The sequence below is a fragment of the Passer domesticus genome, chromosome 10 (assembly GCF_036417665.1).
Source record: "Passer domesticus isolate bPasDom1 chromosome 10, bPasDom1.hap1, whole genome shotgun sequence".
Taxonomy (NCBI): Eukaryota; Metazoa; Chordata; class Aves; order Passeriformes; family Passeridae; genus Passer; species Passer domesticus.
Window position 1 is genome coordinate 11,903,008 of NC_087483.1, and position 24,564 is coordinate 11,927,571.

The following is a 24,564-nucleotide window of genomic DNA, read 5'->3' on the forward strand; positions in this document are numbered from 1 at the left end:
CTGGCATTCTAGAAATGCTGCATTTGGGGTTCTTTATTAAGAACTATGGAACTTGGATTTTGTTTTCTTTCTCTGTCTCATCAAGTGTGTTATTACCAGAAATAACATATTTTTAAAATACAAAGCTGGGTCCTTTTTTTTTCCTCTTTTTATTGAGAGCTTTTTCACTGGAGAAACCCAAAGCATTTGCGAACATGGAATATGGTTGCCAGAAGAAGTGCACCTGCTGGTTTACAGCACATAACTTGCTTTGTTTTTTGGGGTGGAAAAAAAGGTATTTCAGCTTTATTTTAGTCTGCACTGTTCAAACCCATACTAATAGCTTTAAATCTATTGGAAAAAAGTTTCAAGGACAACCAAATATTTGTTGGAATATCAAATATGTTCTGTATTATCACTTTTCTTTTGTATGGATAATTAATTTTGAATGATATAGTGGAGTCTGCTTTTTTCCCTATTACTGGGCCAAGTTGCAAGATCCAAGTTGAAAGAGTACAAATAAAACTGGAACTTGGATGTTCAGATGTATTTTAAAATAAATTCATCAAGAATATTTGTTGTTTTAGAAGACAACAGATAACGTGCAGAGAGGAACATAATCTGGTAGATGGAAATCAAATATTCTGTTTGGAACTGTAATTTCCTGAAGCTCCTGAGAGTCAAATATGCTGTTTAAGTGTCCCTCATTTCAGGAAAGAAAAAAAAAAATACAGAACATTTTATTACAATTCTGTGTAGTATTAATTCTATATGCTTTCAAAAATTGTATTTGTCAGGATTCACAGAATAGTTGGAATAGAATTGAAGCAAGCTTCTATTCAAAGTCTAAGATAAGTATATACCTTCAGTGAGTTTTAAAGCCACGATAAATGTCTTTTGAAGTATAAAAGATTAGAATTTTCTTGGGCAGAAAAAAACTTTGAGAAAAATACCGAGGGATTCCTTGTACATAATAACATCAGACTGATTTACGTTTTTCCTTCATGGTTATCTTTTAAGGGGAAAATAGTCTGAGGGCAGAATCCTCATCTACTTCTCCAAGAACATAAATCAAAACTTCATGAAAAAAATCCGTAAACACCCTTGTAAGTGGAAACTTGTTTTCCGGCCTCCTACCTGGATCGCTCCCAAATAGGGCAGAGTGTGTCTGGAGACAGGAAGGGTAATTAACATTTCTGAAACACGGGGTACTCCAATGAAAAACACTTTGCCTTGCTAAGGCTCCTACAGAGCTCTGTCCTTTTCTGCCCCTCGCCACCCTTAGTCGTTATCCCAAGGGAACATTTCCTCTTCTCTGCAAGTAGTAGATTTAATGCTTTGGAGAGATTTCTGTATTCCTGACCAGACGTTTAAAAGCAGGGTTTGTTAGAAGCTTTCCAGCTCATTAAACAAATCAAATTAACTTATTTAGTCCTCAGGCCTGGAGATGGCAAAATTCAATTCTGCAGAGGTGGCAGCCTGGTCAATCTTCAGCCTCCCCTTCTCTGTGCTTCACTTCTCCTTCCTTATGCCCAGCCCTTTTGGAGGGATGCCTGACAGCTGCATGGTCTTTTTTCCCCTGAGCTTCTCACACAGCCTCTGCTTTTATGGTGATTTTTCCTGTCCTATTTGAGACCTTATGCAAATGTCTTTGCTGCCTGTTAAAACTGATACAGCGGATCAGCCCTGTTCAGAACAAAATTCTCCTTGCAGAAAACAATTATTTGAGACTCAGTGTGTGCTGGGAAAATATTTCTCAGGAGGTGAAGATGAAAACCCAGCTTCCATGTAAATCTGTCTGATCCCATGTGTTAATTAAATGCTCCTATTGAGAAGAAACATATGGTATTGTTTGGTATCATGAATTAATTACTCAAATGCAGCAAGCAATAGGGATTACTTTTCATTGCTGTATGTCTGCATGTACATTCATTTCAAAGATATATTTCAATTAAGAGTTTAAAATAAATGTAGATAATTGTGGCCTAGACAAAATCTGACCCAGCCAAAAGCATTCTGTAGCTTGTCACAAGATGGTGACATCATTCACAACATACAAATACATCCCTGCCAAAATTTTTCAAAACACAACAGCTGCAAGTTTTCTTTTAGATGAGAAAATTATTGAAATAGTATCTTAAGGAAATTTATAGCTATGGGAACTTCTATCATGAGTGCTTTGGTAAATCTTTAAAATAGACTTTGAAGCAAGTTATTTTGCTAAACTATGTTAAAAGATAGAAGAATAAGATGGTTTTAGCTACACTACACTACAAATATATTTTTTATTTAATTTGAGTGCAAATGGAGGTTGTGTGCTGGTGGAAATTCAAATGCTATTACAAGGCTGGAGACTGACAAATCCTTCTGGAGAATAGGAATTAAGATATTCAACACTTGGTAAGAAAGAATATTGCAATTCTGTTGTAATGGATAACCATTTCTTTTGGATTTTTAAAATGCTAATTTCCCCAGCCATTTAAAATTCTTGTGGGGTCAGCATGCACACTTAGGTAAGGCAAATGTAGATAAATGGATTTTGCAGAAACTTCATATGTGAAATCAAGATGTCATCAAAGCTCTGAACTAATACATATATTCATATTTGCCTCAGGCCATGGTTTTGATTTAAAGGAGCCTTGGCATATTTCATGGCTGACAGCATAGTCAAACCCAAAAAAATTACTGTGTAAAGCCCATGGGTGCCTCCAACAGTGTGGAGGAGAGTGAGTGGACTGGATTCTCACTGACACAACAGTGTCCAGTGAGAATGAGCACAGATGGGATAATTCCTGTGTCTTGGACAGGAGTTGGGTAGCAGGGACACTGCAGGGAGACCTCTCTGCATGTGGGTCAGGAGCTGTCTGTGCCAGACGCTTTCCCCTTGGCAAAAGAAACAGGAGATGCAAGAGAGAATGCCAGGGCAGGCGGGGCTCCTGAGCAGGGGCAAAGGAGAAACAAGAAGCACACTTGGGCAAGAGGAGTAGAGAACAAGGGATGTCAGAGAAAGGCGGAGAAACAGGAGACATGCAAGGTCTGGAGGGAGTGTCTGAGCAGGGGCAGGAATGAAAAGCTCTCTGAAGAGGACTTCAGAGAAAGCATAGCAGAAGTTGCCACATGTTCTTAGTGTGGGGAACTCACACCAAAGTGGATTAAGAACTGAGGAGCAGCAAAGCAAAAGAAACTGTTGTTAATTCACAATCAATTAAATTGTTTGGAATTCCCCAACCTTTTTTTTTTTTTTTCCCCATGACAGAATGCTCTTCCTCAGCATTCAGAACTGTTGTTTTGGCATCTTAGCATCTACATCTCTGTCCTGTCTCTGTTTCGGGGCTGCATATCATAAATTTGTTGAAGGTTTCTCTGAATCTTGATTATATTTGTACTCTTCCAGTCTTCCCTTTTCCCCTTAAATTTTCCCAGGCTGTTTAGGTCTGTCCTTATAAAGCAGGTTTTGCATCCTCTTGGTATTTTCAGCTGACTTTCATGGGCCTCTTTTAAGGTGATTACATCCTTTTCGTAGTAGTTCTTCTCCAAGATGACCAGACATACACTCAGGATGTGGATATAACAAGATTTTTACAGTCACAAAATGAAGAACTTGTTTTTCATATCCTTGCTGAATGACATCTGATGATCTGTTAGCTTTTTTGGCTGTCACTGTCTGAGTCACTGCTTTCAGGGAAAAGCCAGTGATGATTCCAGTGTCCTTTTCCTCAAGCTGTAACTGCCAGTCCCAATTTCAATGTCATCATGGCATGGTTTAGATTGTCTCTGCCTCCACCCCATCCATGTTTCCCACTCCCTTCCCTGCGGTGTCTTCTATTCCCCTTATTTAAAAAGAAGTTTTTGTGCTGTGTTTTCTACTGTTCACAGATTTGGGTGACTTGAGCTGCTTGGCAGGGCATGGCATTTGGTTGCATGAAAGAGGATGGTGATATCCACACACTGGGGAAGTCTCCCTTCTCCAGACCATTGATCAATAAGAGAAAAATGCCTTTTCCTGCCCATTCAGTTGTGTATGCTCTTGACTCTTTTCTGTCCTGAGAGCTGCTTTTAGTCTATGTGTTTTATGCTTTAGAAAAGGACTGTAGAAGACAATTCCAGGCCAGTGACTGCTTAATTTCTTTAACATAAATCAAGATCTGTGTAAATTGCAGATTTATTTTAGTGTATCCACTTGTAGAGACACAATGTAATTGTTTATGTGCTTGCTGTTTAGCCAGTACAGCTAAGATTTGTTTTTGATATTTGTCAAAAGAGGGAGCACATGGGCATGAATCAAGAAGCAAAATCCCTGAAGAGGTAATGCTTGAAGTGTTTAATGTATCCATTCCTGGGAGTATTTCTGACTAAGGTGGGATAAGGAGGATATATTTAGAGGGGTTTTTTCTCCCTTTCCATTAGAAGTAATTAATTAAGCAATGACAGTTATAGATGGTACAGCAAATAAAATTTCCTGTCACATTTGGAATAAGCCTCAGTGGCATAAAAAATTTTGCAGTGGTGTACACTAATGAATAAAGGGAATGAACATTTAATGGAAGCATCTTTCATAAAACCTTTTTCATTTAAACACTTGTGTTGAATCACATTAAACTGTGGTTCATAATTAGTCATATCACATGGGTATTATATACAATATCAGAGGTATCCAGATATATGGTAAGAGATGAAAAGTGAACCTGTCAAAGTTGAAAGAAGTTTGGCCATTGAGTGGAACAGTCATCCTGATTGTCAGTGTGTGCTGAGACCACTGTCATACCCTGCCAGGCCCAGAGAGCTGGCAGCCAAGCCATGGAGGCTGCTCTGAGGACAGTGATGCGTTTCCATTGCTCTCTTGCTATTTCAGGTGAAGTACTGACCACACACAAGTTCAATTATTGTCTGCTCCCTCCTATTTGCTAGCATTTCTATGTAGGCATATAAATACAAATCATCTGTTTTCTGATTTATCAGCTTGTAATTTTAGAATCAAATTCTTAAAAATGTGAAGGAAATAAACAATATTGGGAAAGTGTGAAACCCCCTTAAGTCCTACTGGTAAACAGACTTAAACTCCTTAGGCATTTGCTTTTGTATTTACATCTGCACACAGTACTGGGTTGCAAGATGAAAGGATTGTTGCCATAAATTGAACCTTTATTTTGTCACAACCAAAAGCAAAAAATAAATGAGAATTATTTTATTTATGAGCTGTGTCAAGAGGGATTAATCTTCAGAGGGATTCATGTGGTGTGTTGACACTTCTGGGCACAGCAGCTACTGAAATTTTTTTGTTTTATACTTTGTGTGTGTAATGGGCTGCCTTGCTGCTGTTCCATATTCATCTGATTTTTTACATGTTTGCAGCAGATGCTGCATTGGAGCAACAGCTTACCAGGACAAAAAGCTTTTGCTACCCTTGTAACACTGCAGAACTTCTTATAAAATATAGTGCTTCTGCTTGTAAGGGCAGCTTGTCCCTCAGCACAGGCTTTCAGATATTTCTAAGTTCTCAGGAATTTTTGCCAAATTGCAAATAAATATAGCATGACCATTTGTACAGATTTTCTTCAATACTTCACTGACCTACTCTGCTTGTTAATCTGGTAGCTTTCTCATTTGTTATGAATTTTCCTAGTTCAAGGACTTGTTAGATGTTAATGGCATTGCTCCAGTGCAATCAGTAGTATTTTAATGATGCATACCAGCTGGGAAATGGGTGTCTTAAATTAAACTACTTGTTCTCAGACAAGAAGGAACCTAGAATAAAATTATTAAAGATAATGTTTATTTAAAAAAAAATAAATCATTCTGATGGAGAGATAAATGTAAGGAAAAAAAGAGGTAAAATAATAAAATATTAATAAAAGTTGTTTAACATAGTAAACCCCAGAATGTTTTAGAAAAAATGGCTAAAATAACTCTGATCTTTAGGTATCTTCCCTCCTTTATTTTTAGTCTGATACTAATCCTGAAAACTGTGCTGCAATTTCCATGTTTTAGCAGCTGTAATCTGTAATCTATGTTGACATAACAAAAAGGAAATCTATTCCCTTATGTGATTTTTTTCATGCATATGGAATTTTGAGCTTTACTTTGCAATCTAATTGAGATTGAGTCATCAATTATTTGTCACAATTCATAACAAAATGGTATAAGCATTGAGTTACACCAAAATCTTACAGGATGATCCAGATGAATTCAATTGCTGTTTAAAAACTAGACTGATCCTGATGATGGCTGCATCCTGTAGAAAAATCCAGGATGGAGAATTCTGGTTGGTTTTGGGTTTTTTTTCATTTTTTGTTCTTCTTGTACCATGATATATGTGTTACAATATACCACCAAGAAAACATACTTCAAAACACCTTTCAGATCTCAGTGTTTCTAAAGCTTAGATATTTAAGTGATTCTCTTACAGTCAGGGTAAATTAACAGTAATTATGTCCCTCAAAAAAAATGAGGCTTTGGTGTCACTGAGTGGGTGGTAAGAATAGGTGATTTAGATCCAAGACTGATCCCTGTACAAGAATTGCCTCTCTATGGAAAGACATTAAAGAAAGCAGAAAAGAGTCCAAATAGTTTTGAAAATAAAACCTGAGAAAGTTGAGAGGTACATTCAGTACTCTTTATGAAAGATGTTCTGTTCTCTGGCAATTTTAGTTTTAACATTGTGTAGAATAACCAGATGTTTTTTCTAGATATTGGCATTAAATTAAAACAAAACAACAACAAGAAAATAATTTTGGCTTCTACCTTCTCAACAAATCTAGCAAGGGAAAAAAAGCCAAGTATTGTGTTCAATTGTTTGTTTCTACACAAATGCTATTCTCTTCCTTGATTTTGTAATGTGCTTTGTTTGAAGGGATTTGAAATTTTTTTATTAATGTGGATACTATTGTGCTGAGTGAAAGCATGAGCTTGTCCAGATCGAATTTGAGAAAGCTGGGCTGTTTCTTTTTGCTGACACTGAAGTGATTTTGAGTAAATGAACACGACTCTGAAACTTAGGAGAATACATGTTGCCAGCTTGTCTAGCCATTGTACTCCTCCAGTACAGGCTCTGTGCCTCAATTAATGAAATTACGAAATTGTTGTGAGGGTTGTTAGCATATGAAACCTAAAAATGCAACAAATTAAAATGCATTTGAATGACAAGACTATTATTTAAATTGGAGGAAAAAGTAAGACTAAAAATTTGTCAGCATATGAATGTCCTGCAGAAGCAACCAAAATTCAACAACCAAAACCAAGCACAAGTAAGCTTCATTTAAATATAAACATTCTTTTCACAGTGGAACAAAGTAGTAAAAGAATAATTACTCCATGTGACTCTTCATTTTGTCATGTATTTTTGCAAATATAAAAATTTCTACTTGTGTTCTTCTCTCTAGTACTCTTACTCTCTTTAGTTTTTCTGCTGCTGTCCCAGAAGTTTTGGGGTTTTTTCAGTGCACTGCCATCATATCCTTCACAATTGTCTTTGGATTTTCTTTTTAATGACTTTTAAATGTCTGACAGTTCTAAAAAGCTTTTGTTTAACTTCTGTACCAACCACCTGCAGGGAAAGCAAAAGAAAGAGCTCTTTTCAAAAAGGTCCCCAAAACCAACAGGGAAGAAACAGCAAGCCAACTCTACCACCCTAAATAAATAGAAAAGTAGCTTTTGAATCTTCAAGACTGACCAGCAAACAGCATACAAAGGGTTTTTTTAAACTCTACTAGTGAGGGCTTTGCCCATGGTGGCCGCTGTTGTGATTTTCCAGCACAACATCTCACCAGGGTGGGTTAGTGTGTTGTCACTTATATATTCTCTGCTGTAAAATCGATGGGTGGAACTGCACAACTGAGCAATTGTGCCTGAAGGAAGGCTTTTCTCAGTTGAGGAAAGATCAGTTTCTGACCTGTGCTCAGTACTGTGCTGACACAGAATGAGTGCAGTGTCTTCTGAACCACTGCCTCTTTCCAAAAAATGGAGCCTGTGTACGGGCTGGGACTGGCTCTGCCCCCACCTCTTTGTGCCACAAATGATCAACCTCGAGTCAAATGGGCTCCCTGGTAGGAAATGTGGGTGTAAATACCAGCAGTGAAAACTGGGGAGTTGGACAGCTAAGTCATTATTAGGCCCTTTTAATGTTTAGAAAATAAATGTTCCTTATTTTGCTGTAACATGTGACATGATGGCTTATGTGAAGAAAATACTAGGATGAAATCCAGGTTTGGCTGAAACTAAAACAAGTCAGTGATTAGTTGTACTTATGTTCCCATATGGCTCTGTTCTTGTTTGCCCTATTTATGAGCTGAACTGTCAGACAGAACTCACTGAGTCACGGAGGGGAAGATAGCCTGCAAAATGACACTCTCACATGGTCCTTATAAAGATGTGAGCAGCAGACAATGAAAACATCCTTTAACCAGGGAAATGATAAGTTCAAAGACAGTGAAAACAATACTTAATCTCTTGAGAATGTCTTTTTCCCCCACTCAAAAAACCCTTGTGCTATATTCCATGAAATTTTGGGTTTTCATGAATCACCTCCTTCTGGAAACTATTTTCTCAGTCAAAAATCATCAGTCAAGTGCACCACTCAGGAGTGATCATATCCTGTAAGTTGAAAATATTTTCATGGATTTTTTTTTTTTGTAATCAGTGCTGAGGGAATTATATTGCTTAATGGTTGAGAAATACTGAGATTAGGCAAGATTTTTCCCATTGATACTAGATAAATGTTACATATCTATAACATATCTCAGCTTTCTTGAAAGTCAGTGAATAGCATATAGTTCTATATAAAAATAACTAAGAAATTTGGTACAGGCTTGATGGTGCTTATCTGAAATAACATGAGCTGTCACTGTCTGGGGGGGGTTGTTTGCTTTCTTTGTCTTTATCAGTTTCCCAAAGAGTGGGTTTGAATTTCTTAACACTTTTTGTTTGTTAATGTCATAAAACTCCTCTCTGTTTCATGCTAGGTTCTGAAGTGCACTGCTGCATTCAAAATTGCAGTAGCCAGATTAGAAAACGAGAGGAAATTCCAACTTTAAAAAGTGAAAATTTTACTAAGTGTTAAGGCTTGGTCATCTTATTTCAGGCAATGTGCTTAAGATGCTTGAGGCAATGGGGTCTTTTAAAATTTAAAATATACGTAGAAGTTTGTCTTTTGTATTTGAAAATGTTACCTATTTGTGAAAACTAGGATAGGGTCTTTCAGCTTTAACATTTCATAATCCATAATTCATAATATAAATGACACTTTGTTGTTTTGGAGAATTTCTTAAATCATAAAGATCACAATGGATCCCATTATTGCCTCAACAGGGGGAAGTATCTTTCACATGTTTGTGTTGAATTAAGATGGACCAAAGGAAACAAGATTAAATCTCTTATCTTTCATGCTGCATACAGTGTAATTTTTTTTTGCTCTATGTACAAGTGCGTGTTATTCTTGCCTAGGAAAATATTTGCTTCAAGAACTTGCCACTGAAATGAAGTCTAGGCACTCTAAAATGGAGTAAAAATACAATTGAGTTTCTGTTGTTTTTTTCCTCTCATTCAAAAGATAAAATTACCTTGAAATCACATCTGACTTTCTCCTTACTTATGTTCTAAGGGTAAATCTAAAGGTTGTAATCAAAGTGCTTGTGCCCATATGCCAAATAAAGTTGTTTAAATAGTAAAGAGAACTAAGATGAGTGAGTGACTGAACATGTTCTGTGATGGGGGCTAGTTTAGTCACATGCTCTATTATAAAGACATAACTGTCTTCAAACTTTGAAATATGAGTTGTGTAAGATATTGTGTTAAGACTTTCACAGGAGGCAGGCTTGCTTAAGACAGATGGCATTTTCTTTTTTAGTAAGTGCCTAAATTGTTGTTGTCTTGCTAATGATTATTTTGCATTGTGTGTCATTCATATTTTCCTTACCCGTGTGTAGAAAATCAGAAAATTAAAAATTGATATGAGCAAGCAAATAGAGCCTGTTTTGAAGGACTAAGGATTTTCATTTTCTTGTCTGTGAGATTTAGGTAATGCTTTCTGTGGCTGGTAAATCCTCGTTTCCTTCAGACAGGCTGTGGCACTTGATGTTTATTTGATGTCTATTTTGAAACTTTGCTGCAGAGAGATTTTACGGCAGGCAGTAGAGTTAACATTAAACATGTGCTTGGGTGTGTGGAGCTTTGCAAGTGGAGAAGAGCTGAAAATGATACTGGTATTAAAAGGCTTGTGGGATAGGGGGATGGTGGAATTGTTGACAGTTACAGCAAAACAGGAGGGAAGGAGCTGGGAGGAGAGAAGAGATAGTTTTGACACGTTGATTTTCATTTGGCAAGAGGACATCTGGAGAAGATTCTGTAGAAGCAGTTTGAATTACAAGTGTGAACAAAAGGGAAGTGGGTGAGGAGGAAAGAAATCTGGGAATCATTGACACAGATTGTAATTCAAATCCTTGAGAATATCTGAGGTTGCCCAAGGACAGCCTAGATGAGTTGTGTGCATACTATAGAGCCTATTTCTACTTAAACTTATAAATCCTCTCACTTGGATACTAATCTTCTAGGGAAAATTCAAGGGAACTTCATTATGCAAAATTTCCCTGAACACACAATGAGCAACATGGTAAAACAATCCTGGTTTTAGCAAGGGAACATCAAAACAACTCTTTTGCAAAGATGGTTGATTTTATACAGAGTACTGAAAAAAACAAACAGCAACAAAAAAACAAGAAAAAGAAAGGCAATAATTTCCCATGTAAAAGTTACTTTTTAAGCATGAGGGATTTTTGTTACTATGATTGTCTGAGAACTGCATCTGATTCTGAGTTTCACACGCCTGGAAGTTACTGTTCACGCCCAGTGATAAAGGCCATGCAAAATACTGACATAACTGGGTGTACTGTAGTTCATCTGCTGACGTGTCTGACTTTTGGATTCAAAAAACATCAGCTGTTCAGAACACTGCAGTTAATAATAAATAGAGGAAAGTATCAAGAGAGTCTGTTTCTTCAGACATTCAGGCTTGTGATAAAGAGTCAGGTTATCTGCTTCTCATTAGAGCTTTTTTCATAGTTTTTCACAGAATTAAAAATGTCATACAGCCTGCCGTTCTTGCATAAATATTTTAATGATAGGCAGGGTGTCATTTTTTCCCTTCTGTCTAGTCCAGGCTGCCTTTTTTGTAGTCACTTTACAATCCACGACTTGTCTACTTTATCTGTCCTCTCTCTCTTTAGGAAAGGTACACAACCTGGAGTTTATAACATACCTCACATGGAGCATAGTAATTTTTAAGTAAATATAGATGTTTCTTTAGAACATAATGATTTTTGTAGTCTTGTAACTGTTGTTAATGTATCATTTGAGGTTTTGGGGGTTTGGGTTTTTTATTTCTCTTGATGTTCCTCACATGAAAAATAAACTGATAAGAAAAATGAATATTTAAAAAAAAAGTTTTCAAAACATGCAGTGTCAAGAAATCAGTTGATGGTTTCTGTTTTGACTTAATACCCCAGTTTTCACTGAAATCAATGCAGTTGCATGCAGAAGTATTGTCTCAACATTGGATTTCAGAAAAGATCTTCATGTATATTCACAGAATCATCATGTGGTTGCCATCCTTTGGCATAAATTTGAGTGGATATTCAGAGGTCTCTGTTAGTATTCAAAAATCCATAGCTCTGTTAGGGCTTGTTACCTGAAGGTCTTGGTTATTCTGAGAAGTGATCTCAAGATGTGAATCAGATAAAAACAATCCCCAAAGCTCTGGCATTCAAATTCAGACCTGCATCCCTACTTCCACCAAGCGCTGAAGGTCAACTTTTGTCTCTTGTCAGTTCAATTCTTGTGTCTCCTTTCTGAGCCTGGCAGCGGAATTGAAAGGAACATTGGCTCAGAACTGGAAGCTTATAAATAGAAGCCACTCTGTTTATTTATATCACTTCATAAAAGGTGGCTTACTGGAGGCTTCGTTCAACAGCTGCTTGCACCCCCCATAAAATGGATTAACCATCTCCTTCAGTGGATGATTAAACTGAATCACTGAACTCTGAAGTGAGATTTATCTGACTAAAAAAATGTAATACCTGGTACTTTGGAAGAGCTATATGAAAACAAACTGGAGCATTACACTCTTGCTCATAAATGCCACAGGATGTGGTTACAATATAAAAAGCACACAAGAGAGAAATCTACTTTATTCTTTATTGTTTTTTTTTCTGGATAATTGGGAAGGCTATATAGTACTCAATGAATCCTTAAATAGAATTCCTGGAAACTCAGAAACTGCTTGGATGTGTGTACACAGTTACCTTCATTTATTTCAGAGATTTTCATGCTGATAGTTGACATGTATTTGCCACCCAGGTGGTAGATGTCTGCATCTGCTTAAGTTTCTGGATAAACTGCTCTCTTAATAGCAGTTTAGTGGCTCCTTTTAGACAGAATATTTGGATATACAGTTCTAGTGTTTACAGAGAGCATAGGGTTATAATATTGAAAACTATTTCAAGAGTCAATAGATAGTCATGATTGTGCTAAGACTTTCTGCTGAAGCAGAAAACAAATGTCTTCTAATAACACCCAGCTCTTTTCCCAGACAGCTCTGAGCATCCTTAACCACTTAGTCTGCACGGGCATTCTCTCCTTGCTTTTGTAGCATCTGATATCTCAGCATACTACAGGTAACCATCCTCTTCTCCGTAAATTGCAGTTCATTATCCTTGTTGGATTGGCAGTTTCTGCTTCTGGCAGCAAAACAGTCTCACTTCTGTCTCTGAAAACTGAGAGGGTGGGGTAACACCATGGACAAATCCATCGGCAACCACAGCACTCTGTCATCCTTTGTTGCTTTTTAGTTTGGATCTGGTTTGGATTTACTACTGAGAGAGGTCAAATCTGGACCCAATATCTCCAGTTTGGTTTGATTGCTTGGCTGTGAAGAAGTGACAAATGGTGCAATGCCACATGATTTTGTTTCTCACATCCTCCAGTTTTCATGGTTTTTGCTTTCTCATCTCATTTAATAATTTTCTTGACATTTCTTTGAAGCACAGCGTGTTATAGGATTTCTGTAGTTTATGAGATACTGGCAGATAAGCTTGGCAACAAAAATTCATATGGAATTTCCCTTCAGATTCTCTTTACATGTAAGAAAATCATACAGTATGGTAAGACAGGAACAAAACAGTACTACTGTGTATGAAGTTACCAATGCTAATGTGATTTTTTTTTTTCCAATTGACTCCTTAGTTGCATAGTGTTCTACAAAACAGCTCCTTCATTTCATCCTGAGGTTTTGTTCCTGCTGGGATAAACTTGTTCCTTTTCTGGCCCAAGCATTAGTCATTAAATTAGAACAGGGTCTGTGTTAGGCAGGAGAAAAAGGAAAAATCTGCAATTGAATTAGTCCCAGAGCTCTCCTCAGAGAGCAAAAAGGCAACATTTCACTTCATTGCTCATGGCATAAGAAGGAGACAAATCTTGTCTGCAGATGTTTTTTCAGCATTCTGGGCCACACCTGGTGGGAGAGTTACACTGTGCTTGGCTATTAAGCTGTAGGCAAGAGGGGGAAAACTCCACCCAAACCACTGGAGGAAGGGAAGCCTGAGCTCTGAGCAATGCTGTGTAGCTGCAGCCACATTCCACAGGTGCCCTATCACTGCTAACAGACTGGCAGAGAAATGTGCTGCTCATTTAGAAGAGTGTGTGTGGCTGCTGCCTCGTCCCAATGCAGGAATATGAATATTGAGAGTCCTTCAGTAGGGTCCTTTAATGAGTGTTTAGTGAAAATTAGGGAGAAGAAAAAGCAATTGGATTATTGGTATATTTAATTGTGTGGGAGCAACACTTGTCATGAAACCTAACCATGAACTCACAAAAGTATCTTCATTGTTGTGTTTGTTTTACTGTTCTATGTTGGTCACACATTAATAATGAACCAGTAGATTGTGAACCTCATTTTCAAGGCAGTTTCTGGCTGGTCGCTGTTGTGAGAATTCCTGTGGCATGAGATGCTCTCCAGGAGCTGTGTATTTAATCTAAGGGGACTTAAAACCATAATTGTCGACCTCTGTTCCCAGTCCTTAATGTGTGGCCTTGTATGAGATTTCTCCTCTGCATTTCAGCCTCAAATTCTTTATGATGAGCATAAAAATGAGATTTTCTCTGGGTATGAGAGTGTATCTGGAGACTGGATTGCAAAAGTACTGCTAAAATGCAAAGTGACTTTATTGATAAATATGCCAAGTATATTAATGCCTAATTATTTTTGCTATAATTTATTTATTAATGATTGATAACTAAGCTGTGATCACCTGTTAAATGCCTGCAGCATATAAATGCCTAATAGTCCTTCTGGTGTTGAGCACAGCCTGGCTATATGAAAGCTTTGGAGAAATATTGCTGCTGACTTCTAAATCTCATTGATGAGGTGAAAGTCTACTATTCCATCTTGAATATCTGTTGTTGTTTCTAGTGGAAAAAAGTCAATCAGCATAGTGCTGAGCCTGGGACAACTGAACAAAACTAGTCAGCTTTATTCCTTCTTGATTAGGATTAGGTCATTGTGCCTTAAATTAGGGAGTGTTGAAGTCACATTTATGATATGCATCCAAAGTACTCTGTTGCTTATTGTGGGTATAATAGGATTTGTGCATTGCAGTCTCAGCCTCCGTAGTTTATAAAGGTGAAATATTAATATTGGGAGAACAGAATATTATTCTAGACCAGTGTAAGTTTAGAAAGAGAGCAGATTACATGTATTGGAAACAACAATTTAAGAGGTAAAGCACACTCAGCTAAACTTCCAGGCTAAATTCAGGACTGGTATGTCTGGCTGAATGTGATTAAAGGAGGAAATCTTGTTTTGACCAGAGATTTTCTTTCTCTGAGCAGACGTTTAAAACAGGAAGACATGTAGAAATAGATGCAAAATGTCTGTGCTGCAGCCTGACAAGTGGCAATACCATGTGTAATCTATTATAAGATGAATGGCATGTTGAGAAATGATTCAAGCTGGCTAATTTACAGAGCTCTAATTCTGCAGCAATGTCCTGGAGAATACCAGAGGAAACAGCAAGTCCCATGTTAGGACGCTGTAGTGTGTGTGCATGTGTGTTCATATTTAATTGTCATATTACAACAGGAATAATGATCGAGATTCAAGACATTTCCTGGGACTCGGGGATCGGCTGGGATCAGCTGAAGCTGAGCCAGGTGCCATCAGCTCTCACCAGACAGTCATTAATCCCCTGGCAATGCCTTGCCCTTCAATCACTACTCCTTAGCTGAAAGTTTTCTTGTTAAGGTTTCAACTGTGCCTTAGGATCTTGTTAATAATTACTTTTCCATAGGAAATAATGGCTTGCAATAAAATATAGCATTTGATCCGTTTTTAGCACTTAATGACCCTTTCTATTATAAATAACTTGTGAAGTTGAGGGTTTGTGCTAACTCTAAAGAATTTAGCCCCACACTGGGGCATTCAGTAATAGTTTTGTATCTTCAGGCAGTGAGCTTGTTAAGAGTTCAGTTGATTTCCATAATGGGTGTCTTATATATCTCCTTTCCACGTATGCTCTTTCTGTATTTATAGCATTTCCATGCAACAGCTCTTATCTGTTCCACTGAATGTGTCTGAAGGATTTTGGGTGCCTGTTTTCATGCTCACATAGTACAGTTTTCTGTGGAGCACCACGAGTGGGTTAATAGGGAAAAGCACAGGAAATGTTAGAGGAAGGTGCATCCGGGGAGGGTATTTGCCCATCCCTTTTAGGAAGTGACAATCTAGTTCTCTGTCATGTCAGTCAGCTTAAATCCACTTGATGCAACCAGTTTCCTCCAATTCATGGTTGTGTAAGTAGAGCACTGATAGGTGTTTCTTTTCTAAGTTTCAAAGTCCTCTTCTAGGGGAAAAAAAAAAAAAAAAGACGTTCTAATTCCACCATTTCCTGCAATTGTTCTACCTTAAGCTGAAGAAGATATGTGCATAGCTGAGAAAAGGCAGGATCCTGAAACTCTTAATTGCCTTTGTTACCTGATTTGTTGCCAGAGGGAGGGGGCATGTGGTAAGCTGTGACATCTTCATTGATAATGGAATTTTACAGCAGTATATGATACTGGAAAGCCAACTGAGCAGCAAGAATTTAAGTATCTCTCCTTCTACAGAAAGCAGAATTATATTGCCTTTTTCCTGCAAACCCACTCTGTTATTTTGGACAATTGAACAGTAGGATTAAAGTTTATCAGATGGGTGTCTGGTGTTCAGCCATTCCTTTTGCTTAGCAACTTGAAAACACTGCTGAACTGTTGGTAGCTTCTGCGTGTGTCCAAAGCACAGTGCAAGAGGGATATCTGTTATCTTACTGCAGGGAGTAAAACACAGCTCAAATCCTTTCAGCTGCACACTACTGAAAATATCAAACAGGGAACAATTGTATTTCACCTTGGAGAAGGTATCTCGAGGTAACCATTCTGTTAATAAAGTACTGTTTGGAATTGAGTGGGCACATTTATAGGGCTTAGTGTTATTTGAATGTGTAAATTTAAGGCAGAAGTATAAACACAATTTCTGGATTGCAGTACCAAATTTAGCTCACAGATTGGAAATTTTGGGAAAAAAAACCCAATAGGTCTATAATCAGAAGCAGGTCAGAAACAGGAAAAAATCCCCTCTCCTGTCTGTGTAGACTAGGGAAAAAACAAACCTTTCTTAGAGTACCAGACTGTCCAAGCTAGACAACTAAAATATCTCAAGTCTGCTTTGGGTAAATGCTCAGAAGTTCTATTTTTATCCCCCAGAATTTAAATCAATATAGAATCTGCAAAAGAAAATGGCACAAATTTCGTAATGAAAAGCTGCCTGTTCTTCCAAGCTTCTTAGCAGAGATGCACAAGCATTTCCACGTGGTTGAATGCCAGTGCCTTTGGAAAGGGTTGAGGCCACAGAATGACCAGTTTACCTCTCAGTGAGTGACCCCGAGGGATGTCAGTAGATTGAGCCCAAGATTGACATTCCAGCTTGTTTTGCATTTCTCTGCCTAGGCAAGCCCTTAAATGAGATTGTTTTGATGTGTGGGAATCAAGGTATGGATCTCATTAGCTTTTGCACACTGTCAAGTCCATGAGATTGTTGCTGGTGTTTTTCTGTGCAAAAGCTTTGAAATACAAGGAATCAGTGCTAATCTGCAGTGGCACAATTCCAGGTTTCCGCTTTCACATCTTGGTTGAAGTTAGGGAGGGGAGTGAAAAGTTACATGAAGACAAAGCTAAAAATAAGTAAAATAACTGCAAGTGTTGCTAAGGATTTAGGATACTTTCTCTGGGACAGAAATCATTGTTATATCCTAGCTAGTTTTTTTTTTTTTTTTTTTACTGTCTGTGTGGATTTTTTTTTAATGTTTCCTTTATAAATCTTACAGGTAATGAAGAACTACTTTAGATGTTTTTGGCATTCTTGTTTTCCTTTGCTTTGTGCTTCATCTAATCAACTTTTAAAATTAACATCTAGCAACTGTTTTAAGGGATACTTGTTTTATAGTTCAAAACCATGCTTTATCTGTGGACTAAGATTTTTTTACTTTGAGAAATATGTGAGGGAATTGCTCTCTGTTCTTATCTAGATGAGCCAGTAGGGAGCAGTATCTTTCTTGGCATTGGTTTTATATTCTCAGTACTTGCTGGGTGCACTGTAGCTCCCTTTCTGTTTGTGGGGCTGTGAACACTTGGAAGCAGATATCCTCACAAATAAATTACCATTATGAGGAGCAAATTCCATCTTGGCACATCAGCAGAACAGGTGGAGATTCAAAACAGAACAATCTTTTCAAGAAGTTGACGTGGCATTATTGTCATTATTAAGTTTGCTCCCACCCAGCTACCTGTAGGAAGTGAGGATTTTATGATGTTAATTGTGATGTGTGATCCCATGGGATTCCTTGATTAAAACACTTGCAGGTGTAGAGGCTTGCAGGAATGAAGCATAAAGGCAAAGCTGCTGCTGGTAGTTTCTGTGAGATCTGAAGCACATTTCTCTTTTTAATCATTGTTAAAGGATTAATAAATGAACAAGAGTTTACTCCTTGTTAAAGGAGGACAGTGGAGAGAAAATTTGATTTGAAGCAGAGTTTACAAAGAAAATAAGTTCATATTTTAACTTGAATTTATTTTTTTCTTTTTCTCTTAGTAGGTTCATTTCTTGACTAGTATTAACAGAATGAAAACTTGAGATTGTGTTCTCTCCCTGATATTGCATTAACTTATTACTTTAACATATAACAATACTTTAAAAATATTAGTGAGAGAAAACTAAAATTCCTCACTCTGTTTGTTTACTTTTTGTCTCTGACACCACTTTCATATGTGTTGCCTTAACCTTTTCAATGCTAGGTAATCTTAACCATTTCATGGTGTCAATTTTGAAGCTCTATGATACTGTAGCATATAAGTGAGAGAGTATTTCTTAATTTTTGCTTGAAAAATAAGTGCATGATTAAGCCACATAGGGAAAATGCAGTGATTGAGGAACCTTTAATCCAGTTTTGCATGAAAATATCCATTTTTCTGCATTAAAGTAGCTGAGCTTGAAGGATGTGAAATAGAAGGTTCAAGTGTTTTATTTAGTTTGTAACTGATGAGAATGGAAGGGATTTCCCTCTCCCTCCCTCTACCTGTGGTACTTCATTTAGAACTCCTGCATCCCATTGTCTCTTTCTTCCTATTTGTTTGTGGTTCTTTCATTTACTTTTCTTTGTTGATCACTCTCCTCTAGTTGTCTTGGCCTACACTTCACTTTGCTGGCTTATTTTCACTCTAATCTCTTATTGTATTCTTGGTCTACCTTTGTCAGTATTCTTTTTTTGCCTGTCATTCCCCGCTTATTCTCTTATTTTAATGACAACTTTCAAATCCCATGTTTGATTATTCCTTTCTGTGAAGAAGTTACAGTGGGGAGCAAAGGCAATTATTTTACCTTTCTAAAACTACAGGTAACTATCCCAAAGGCAAAAGAGTTTTGTTTGGCTTCTTTGTTGAAGAAGGTGGCAGTCAGAAGAAGTAGGAAAAGAGATGTTGATGGCAAACTCTGAGAATTTGTAGGAAAGGGAAATTTCTAGTGGTATTTTAATTTTGCTTTTGTGCTCCCCCCTCTACCTTTTCCTGCCTTACCAGCATCTCCAGCGTGCTGGTGCAATCACTGCCTGTAAAGCAGCAGACAGATAGGAGCAGAGCAGGCGCTAGCACTGGCTCAGGCCAGATGAAATCCTGATCAGGTGTTCTCCTGAACAGCCACTAGATCAGCTGCAGTGCAGAACTGTTGGTACATGAACCAACTCCCTCCCTGAGTCCAGAGTAAACACTGAAGGGAGACCATGGTGAACTCTTGCAGTTGAATTTCAGCTGGTTCCCAGGGAACTGGGGAAAAGCTCTGACACTGCAGCTTCTTCTTGGATACCTTTCCTAAGAGATCTGTTGGATGTCTCTTCCACAGAAGCAGAAGGGCCATGATGTCAAGACACTAGAACAAGGCTGGGAAATTATTTCCCTGAATTTGGAGCTTCTTGGTTGTATGCATGTAGCCTTACATTTATTTAATAGTGTCCTAGAAAACAATACCTCCAGGCTCCTAATACTGCTGTAGGCCTGGTCAAAAGCCAAATCTTTAATTACCTTCCTGTCTTTTGATTGTTGACTCTGCCCTGTAACAACAAAACAGAGCCTCTATTTTGGATTTGATAGTGCTGGTTAGATCATGACCTTGCTACTTAAATACTGTTTCTTCTACTGTTTCAAAACCAAGTAATCCTTAGAAATATAGGTTAATAAAGGCAGCACCCTTTTCATATTAATCCCTCTGCAGATGTCAAAATACAGAGGAAACTTTTCATGTGAATAGTGTCCAAACTTGGTATTTTATGTTTTCTTCCATGTAAAAGCCAGGGCTTTCTCCTCTGATTTTCAAGGATGCAGTGTCTCTTCAACAGATTGTCAGTAGAATTAAAACCTGAAATGCTTAGGTATGATGATGTTTCCTGTTTGCAATTTGATATTTTAACTTTCTGACTGCTAGTTTTCTTGGTAACAAATAGCTGACCTTTACCACTTGTCCTAAAGGATACCTTCCTAATTTGGTACCGCTCGTGGTAATTGCGTTGCACGTACCCCATGATAACTTCAATGGTAGTTGTACATTTAGCTCCAGAGATTTAATTACAGATTAAACTCATCTCAGTGCTGCTTCCCAGTTGGTAAAAATGGTTATCTAGTATATTAATTGGAAATCTAGAGCTTTCTTGATGATATGGTTAGTAATGTAGATAATGAGAATATCAGAGTATTTGTGGAGGCAGTTAGCTACATCAAGAGGTTCTTACCAAGGTAAGATAGGGCAGAAGCAGCAACTTGCAAATAAATCATGGTGATGATGGGTGAGCTGACAGAGCTGTTGAAATGGAAAATTGTAGAGGACTTGGACAAGGGAGTAAGTGTAGGGCAAATGTGTATGGTTTTCACTTGCCAGAGCAGAAGTGAGTCTGTGTAACCTCAGAGGGATATCATTGTGAAGTGAAACAGTGGAGGAATAAATGGAGGGCATTGGAAAGGGATCACCAGAGTGAGAAGGGTTCAAATTTCCAGTATGAGCAAAAAAGCCAAATAAACATTGGGCTAATTACTTGGTAGTCTGAAACTTTGATGTTTGTGAATATACTGCATCATTCTGGAATCACTCCATTCTGCTGCTTAAAAGCATTTCCCCAGTTTTGTCTTTTCTTGATTCTCTGGATAAATTGGATAGATTTGTTCCATAGTGAAATGAAAATGGGTCTCAATAAGTTCATGGCCTATCTCAGGCCTGATTTTTGCTCACAGACTATGCAGAGACATTTGAAATGTCAGCAGAGCTCTTGTAGAGAAAAATTAACAGAAACATTTTACAATAGCAGGAAGGAATTATAAGATTCCTATTAGCAAACACAGATGCATTATTGTTATTATTGCTTTGAAAGACAATTTAAACAGAAGTGCCAGATGTCCACCCAAAAGAAGGAGGTTTTTAAAATAAAAAAGCAATTGCCATTTTCTGAAAGATTTATTCACTCCTCATTATGCTTTATGAAATTGCATTTAAATGTAACAAAAGACAGCATTTCCAAATGTAATGGAAATGAAACTTATTTGTATCATTTGAACAGTTGTCTGGCTTTCTAGAATATAATAATAGTTCCTTAAACTGAAAGTACAAAAATTAAAGTGCATAAGTAATTGTAGAATTAAAAAGTGTTTGTGGTGTGTTGTGAGCTATGAAAAAGCAGATGAAGCATAACTGATTTTAATTTAAAATTGTATAAATAGTTACAAGTGGTAGTCCCAAATTAAGTAATGAAAAAATGTGATAAGTACTTGTATTACAAAATTAGAAGATTTCTGTACCTAGACTAGTTGTGTTATTTGCTCATGCAAGGGAAAATTCTGACCTAATATTGTAATACATAAAAAAAAATAAATCTTTAGCTCTACTCAGAAGCAGAAAAGTTCTTTGCCCTACCAGCCTGGTGTCTGTACAGTCAGTGTAAATTCAATTGACCCCAAGCTGGTCTCAGATAAAAGCCCTGGACTATTGCTCTTTCACCTATTCACCAGAGTGACAGAGACACATAATACAGAATCAGTTTTTCCTAAAGACAATAATTTGATAATCCCAGATAATACAAAACATCAGGATGTTCCTTTAAATTTTGTTTAGGTACAAGTGACAACAGAAAATAAGTGCAGTGAGTTTTGGTTCAAAAGGAAAGGAGCACATAGGTCTTGTTTTAGCTGGCAGAGTTGATGGTGACTAAATGGGAGCCCCACTGACCCTCTGCAGTTATGTACAGGCACAAGGAGCTCCTTGAGTGAAAATAGGTTTTTTTCCTCAAGGAACAGAAATTTTGGAGAGCTTTTTAATCCTGGTTAGTGAACAGCCAAAATAAGACTAATTTGTGTTTCATGACCAATTATATTTTTTGTTATATTTCTGCAATTATTCTGTGGCACAATATTTGGTGGTGAATTCTTTAGATGCAGAATTGTGGCTCTACAACTCTGAATAAAAAAAAATCATGTTCATATAATTTTTCAATGCTGCTGCTATGTTCTCATCAGTTATGAGGTTTTAAAGATGTCACATGCAAGGTCTTTAGGACTCAAGCCATATTTTTTTTCTAGCATGATAGTAATGCATGTATGTAGTTGGCAGGGACATTAGGAAATTAATATGCAGTGATTCTTTGGCAAGAAGCAGAAACACTGTTTGTGGTGTTTAGCATTGCTTACTCTTGAGGTCTCTACTGATTTCTTAGGAATTCAATCCTATTCTGCTGCTCCTAAGTGGGAGGAGAGGATGTAACCTGAAATCTCAGCTGTAAGGTTTGAAATGAGGGGTATTTGGACATTGGAAACAAGGCACAAGAAAAGTCTAAAGTAAAGGCATAAGGAAAGATGAATTTTTATGAATGGAATGTGATTTAATCTGACAGATGTGAGACAGAACAGACCTTTTAAATATCCCTAAATCTGTTGGAACTGGACATGAGGAGTCACACCCAATTTCTGCTGACAGATACATGATGCAGTGTAGCAGTGGATCAGAATGGTTCAGGCTCGTTTGCTGTGGCAGTCCAGCTTTCCCCTTTGCAAAGGCAGTGAAAGCAATATTTCAGTTCAGGAAGCTCCTCTTTCAGTTGAGCTATTGTATTTCTAAGAAGGGGTCTAATATATCAGGTTTTGCTGTTGCTTCTCTGGTTTTGGGAGAAGGGAGTGGTGAGGGAGGAAAATGTTTTGTGCAGTGTTCAAGGACAGCCTTGATGTCCAGCAGTTGCACCAGTAAAACTTTGAGCTAATTTTGCAGCTTAACTACATGTCATTGTGTTGACACTGCCCCCAGATGAGACAAAAATATCTAATGTGAAATCCCACAGAGCTTAATACTAACATTTTAAACCTCCTTAATATATTTTTGTTTGCTTGTGGACACATTGTAGGATTTAATACACAAGGGCAGGGAAAAAAATATAGGGAAATATTCACCATCAAAATGAAAAGCAGCTTTAAATAAATTTCCTCAGAATGATAGGAGATTACAAATGTGATTAATCTCTATGCATCTATAAACTTATGATTACAGAAGGTATTAAGAAGAAGGGTATTGAAGTGCTGAGACCTTAGATCAGGTTTTCTGGGATTACATCAAGCCAAAGATTCACAATTATTTTAATGTGTAGTGCTATTTTAACTATCTTAAGAGTGTAAGTGGATTTTTGTTGTACTTCTGTATGCTGCTTAGAATGTATTTGATACAGAAGTTTGATACCTTAGGCACTACACTCATTGCTCCCAAATTACCTAACTGATAACCTGGAGTATTGGTTCCCCATGTGTTATTAAGCTCAGTAAACCAAGGCTAGAAGGCCTTGTATCTTAAAATAGGAGTCTTGGAATTTTACTGGTGTAAAACATCATGTATATTCTGTTGGCAAGTATGTTTTTGAAAACTGGAGCTCCTTCTGTCATCAGAGAAATCAGTCCTTTATTTACTGGAGAAAGCCCTTCCTCTGTGAGCTGAATTTTGCTCCTACAAATTTTGAGTTTCCCATCCTTTAGATTGTCAGTCAGGATTTTAGGTCACATATTTTGTATTTTCAAACCCTGCAATACCATTACTAACTTTCAAATGGGTTTGAAAAATTTAAGGGTTCAGTTTTATGGTGTCTGCTGTTTTTTAGCCTACAAAGAGAGACCACCAAAGCTTAAACTGGAAAAATACATGCAGGGGTTTCTCTTTTCCTGTTAGTCTAAATCTTTCTCTCCCTTCATGTAGCTGTTGAGAGTAGTATTATCTAAACTAAACTACATGTTGTTAATGGTCAGATAAATGTACTATCCATTAACAAATTTCAGCTCTAAATTAGCTTGTTTCCAACCACCATCTAATTAATGGGGAGAGAATCTCCCAGCTTGGTTCTTAAGGTGCATTAGGAATAGTTTGTGAACAGGGATATATTCAGGATTGTTTACATGAGACAAGGCTGGGTGACTTGATGAATTTCTTTTTACTCCCTGCCCTATCTTTCTAAATGCAGAGCTTTAACTTGGATCTTTCTGACTTCTCATCAATAATATTGGATTTGTGATTGCAGATGGATAGGCTGTATCAATTTAAATCAATGGTGTGTTGGTATGGTCAGTTACTGAAAGGATCTTTTTTCAGCTTTGTTTTCAGTTTGTATCTCTGTTGTTGTATTTTTCATGTTTGTATTGGATAGGAACTAAATCTGGATGTGGCATGACTCTGACAGTCCAAAACTAGTTTCTGAAAAACCTAATTAGAAGATGGGAAAACTGTTGCTTGGTGTCATTGCAAGTTGAAAGCCTGGTTAAATGAAATTTGAAAAATCTCAGCCTCCAGTTCTGAAGCTCTTATGGAAATTAGAGACAAAATCAGGAATACAGTGTGATAATTCTCAAAGGGATATATAGAACATTAAACCATTAACTAATATAGTAGTAATTAGAACACCAAAGTGCTCACTAGGTGAGTATCTACTCATATTTTCTGAACTTTGAAGTTGT

General features: G+C 37.3%; 1 long non-coding RNA gene across 2 annotated transcripts in view; it reads right to left on the reverse strand.

Moving 5' to 3' along the window:
• Window positions 1-7,422: 7,422 nt before the first annotated feature.
• LOC135308609 (uncharacterized) overlaps window positions 7,423-24,564 on the reverse strand; it is a 38,664-nt gene continuing 21,522 nt past the window's right edge. For both annotated transcript variants that reach the window (XR_010368994.1, XR_010368992.1), the window contains exons 3-4: window positions 11,657-11,822; window positions 7,423-7,522 (exon numbers count right to left, since the gene is read on the reverse strand). This is a non-coding gene — a long non-coding RNA (uncharacterized LOC135308609). The remainder of the gene's footprint in view (window positions 7,523-11,656; window positions 11,823-24,564) is intronic.